We start from the raw sequence: 4730 nt of genomic DNA, 5'->3' as shown, positions 1-4730 counted from the left end.
GTACTTCACAAAGCTGTAATTCTTATCAAGGATAACCTAGTACAATGCAATTGGCATGGGAATATTTAGCGTAGATTTTGTCACCATTATGAGACATTAAAACATTTATTCTCCTCATGCAAGTTCGCACATTCTATATATATGGTAAACACTATAACAAAGGCCGATGAGAGTGGTTTCGTCGGACCTCTCCAAAGACGTCAATAAGGCTTCAGATTCAACGACTCATGGGCTTCTTTTTCCTGTCAATAACTATTGTATGATCCAAATTGTCTAGTTACTCCTTGCTCCTGTAACACCTCACAAATATGCGCCTCCAGATCAATCACAGTCGTCGAGCGAGCGTCCCCTCCTCACCGACCTTCTCCCCATCGACTCCTGACCTTATTTGCTTGCCCAAATTACCCCGCCGTGCCTATTAATCCATGCCAAGCACTGGCAGAGGCGGCCAGTTTGTCTCGTGCGCCGGCAACACGCACGGCGATTTCACGGCAACAATGACAATGACCAACGCAATAGTTGCACGAGGGGCTCAATCTATCTGAAGCTAAGGGCCAGAGGTTGCTTCCACCGTTCACTATCACCGTCTCTGTACCTTCAATGGCTACATGATCTGAGGTAGAAGGTGATAGCTGGACCTAGGTCTCCATGTGTGTCTATTTCTGAAATTTCTGAGCAGTATAAGTCTTTGTAGTTCTCTAGCATTTGGAAATGTGAAATCAAAATTTTCCAGCCAAATCATATAGATAGTTTTTGTTCAATATTAGTAATTTTTTGGTAATATTAGAAATTTCGTGCTTCCCTGTAATTCTTGTTTTGCTGTGTGAGATACATATTCAAGCTTCCTATGCCAATAATTATGCACCGATGATGATGAAGTTGGTACATATTGGCGGGAACATTGTCATATTATGCATTTCAATTTTATATGCTTCTACATAGATTGTCTCATGCCGCGTACAAAGAACCTGATGCTTCTTTCGTTACCATGCTTCCAAATTGCACAGACTATACATGTACCTATATTTGGTCATATATTGAATCAGCTTCCATGTCTACCTTGTTATTATGCTAGTTATGCTCTGTGAGATATATATTAGCAATGTTCATGTCTGGGAATCTGTAGTAATGTTCATATTAATTGACTCTAATATGGATGTATCTAGAACTAAAATGTGTCTAGATACATGCATATTGAAGTCAATTAATATGAATCGGAGGGAGTACTTGTTTATGACGCGTCTGATATATATTCATGCTTTGTGTTTACAATGCTTTTCAAAAAACTATACATTGAATGATGATGTGAAGTTCGGTACATCCAGATGATTGTGTACTGTTTCCTTGATAAACTAAAGTTGGTAATTGCAATTGACCTATATGTCCTAATCTGAGATTTAGATTAGCTGGCACTCACAGTTGAGGTGATTAGATGGCAGTTGAGCTAGAGTCGCACACTCAAGCTAGCGGGCGCACCGACGTGGGTAGCTGGCCGGTCGTGCTATACCAGTGTAACGCGCTAACTTCCATGCTATATTAGGGTCATGCCTAGCCATGGGTAGCCCGGACCGAAGCCGGCAGGAAATTCCCGGGCTTGGGCCTAGAAAAGTTGGCCCAATGGTCAGGCTCAGGCCAGGCTTGGGTAGCCTGGAAAAGCGAAATAGGGAAGCGATCTCCTGGTGGGAGCAGCTGACCATCACCCCTTAGCGATGGTTAACCGTTAATGGGACTGGCCCATTAGTTCGGTTGTTTCAAAATTTCTTAAATTCGAAATTTCTTTAGATTTGAAATTTGCTTAGAATTGAAATTTTCTCATATTCGAAAATTGCTTAGATTTCAAATTTGCCTAGATTCGAAATTTGCTTAGATTTAAAAATTACCCAGATTCGAAATTTGCTCATATTTAAAATTTGCTCATATTAAAAAATTTCTTACTTTGAAATATGTTCGGATTTGAAATTTTCTTAACTTTAAATTTTCTCGACTTTAAAATTTGTTAAAAAAGATAAAACAGAAAAAAGAAAAATAGAAAAATCAAAGAAAAATCGAAAGAAAACCGAAAACCAAGAAAAACCAGAAAAAACTCGACAAAAACCGGAAAAAAACCCGAGGCCTACTGGCTCCCTGCCTGTTGATGGGTCGCGGCCCAAAACTCCCCGACCACGCGGGCGATGAATAGAATTCGCGCCTCCTGGCGGTGCGATGAGCTTCCTGGCTTTTTGGCCGGGATGGTTACGGGGTTAGATTTTGTGTGTCAGGCTTTTTTTGGCCCGACCCGAAGCCTAGCCTCGACTGATATATGTGACGTCCAAAAACACACGCCGAGATAAGAGCATCTCCAGCCGTCTCCCCGACAAGGCCCCCGGCATCCCTTTTTTCATCCGGACGACGTTATTTGGCCCAGCCGCGCCCCCGGTTCCTCGTTTTCCTCCGAAATAGGCCCTTAATCCATCCGGAGAGCCCAGACCATCCCCGGCCTCCCGAGGCGCGGCCGGGGACTCCGTACAAAACAAAAACACGCGAAACGTCGAGCGGGCCCGCGGTGTCGGCCACAGAAAGGGTAGTTCCCTCCATTTATTTCGTTTTCCCTCCAAAATGCGCCGCATATACCCATTTTCCCACCGAATTTCGGACGAGCTACCATCATTCCCCCACAGTTGCAGCTCCTCCTCTTCCCTTCCACCACCATGCTGCCGAAGAAGATCACCGACGATGGCGCGCCGAAGGCGAGGAAGCCGCGGGCGCCAAAAGAGAGGCCGCCGGGTTGGACAAACGCAAGGTGGGCGGTGGATGTGGAGCAGCGGTAGACCGAAACTCGCGGTAGGGCGGAGAGGGAGAAGAAGCTCGCGGTGAAGAGGGTGGCGGCGGCGAATGAGCAGGCGAGGCTGGTCTCCATGTCCATGAACATGGGCCAGCCGCGAGCGCGTCGGCCAATTCCCCGGTCCATGGCCAACCCAAGGTACGATCGACTCTCCTTCGACCTTCTCCCCGGCGTCACCAGCCATGTGCCACGACAGCTACATCATCGGACTGTCGAGGTTTACGTTGTCGCCGCCGGGAGTACGACGGTGTGGTGCACGAGGGCATCTCGCCTGCCCTGCGTCGAGGGCCGCTCTCCTTCTCCAACCCCGAGATACCGCCGCCGAACGACGACGTGATGCACGAGATGATCATGTCGGGTTCCATGGCCACCGCGTCGAGCCCGGGTTTCTTCACACAAGAGGAGGCAAGAGCGACGGAAGCCGTCGCGTCACGGGGTGCCATCGATGACAGAACGGCGAGTTCGGAGACGGCACCCAAGACGTCGAGGAAGAAGAAGAAGAGCAGGTCGACGTCGAGGAGGAGGAGGACGCACCTGATACCACATCGTCGGCGAGGGGGAGGAAGAAAAGGAAGAAGAACTCGCCGCCGACCGAGCCACGGGTCAAATGGAAGGGCAAAGAAGAGGAGTGATGCGTGTAATTGACAAGTCCGTTGGGAACCCCAAGAGGAAGGTGTGATGCGCACAGCGGCAAGTTTCCCTCAGTAAGAAACCAAGGTTTAATCGAACCAGTAGGAGTCAAGAAGCACGTTGAAGGTTGATGGCGGCGGGATGTAGTGCGGCGCAACACCAGAGATTCCGGCGCCAACGTGAAACCTGCACAACACAACCAAAGTACTTTGCCCCAACGAAACAGTGAGGTTGTCAATCTCACCGGCTTGCTGCAACAAAGGGTTAACCGTATTGTGTGGAAGATGATTTTTTGCAAGAAAACAGTAAAGAACAAGTATTGCAGCAGATTTGTATTTCAGTATAAAGGAATGGACCGGGGTCCACAGTTCACTAGAGGTGTCTCTCCCATAAGATAAAAGCATGTTGGGTGAACAAATTACAGTCGGGCAATTGACAAATAGAGAGGGCATAACAATGCACATACATGTCATGATAAGTACAGTGAGATTTAATTGGGCATTACGACAAAGTACATAGACCGCCATCCAGCTGCATCTATGCCTAAAAAGTCCACCTTCAGGTTATCATCCGAACCCCTTCCAGTATTAAGTTGCTAACAACAGACAATTGCATTAAGTATTGCGCGTAATGTAATCAATAACTACATCCTCGGACATAGCATCAATTTTTATCCCTAGTGGCAACAACACATCCATAACCTTAGGGGTTTTTGTCACTCCCCCAGATTCACGGAGACATGAACCCACCATCGAGCATAAATACTCCCTCTTGGAGTTACTAGCATCAACTTGGCCAGAGCCTCTACTAATAACGGATAGCATGCAAAATCATAAACAACACATAGGTAATAACTTGATAATTAACATAACATGGTATTCTCTATCCATCGGATCCCGACAAACACAACATATAGCATTACAGTGTAGATGATCTTGATCATGTTAGGCAGCTCACAAGATCCAACAATGAAGCACAATGAGGAGAAGACAACCATCTAGCTACTGCTATGGACCCATAGTCCAGGGGTGAACTACTCACTCATCACTCCGGAGGCGACCATGGCGGTGAAGAGTCCTCCGGGAGATGAATCCCCTCTCCGGCAGGTTGCCGGAGGAGATCTCCAGAATCCCCCGAGATGGGATTGGCGGCGGCGGCGTCTCGTAAGGTTTTCCGTATCGTGGCTCTCGGTACCGGGGTTTTCGCGACGGAGGCTTTAAGTAGGCGGAAGGGCAACGTGGGGGCCACACGAGGGCCCCACACCATAGGTCGGCGCGGC

Source organism: Lolium rigidum, chromosome 4 (genome assembly GCF_022539505.1).
Source record: "Lolium rigidum isolate FL_2022 chromosome 4, APGP_CSIRO_Lrig_0.1, whole genome shotgun sequence".
Taxonomy (NCBI): Eukaryota; Viridiplantae; Streptophyta; class Magnoliopsida; order Poales; family Poaceae; genus Lolium; species Lolium rigidum.
Note: the sequence above shows the minus strand (reverse complement) of the source record.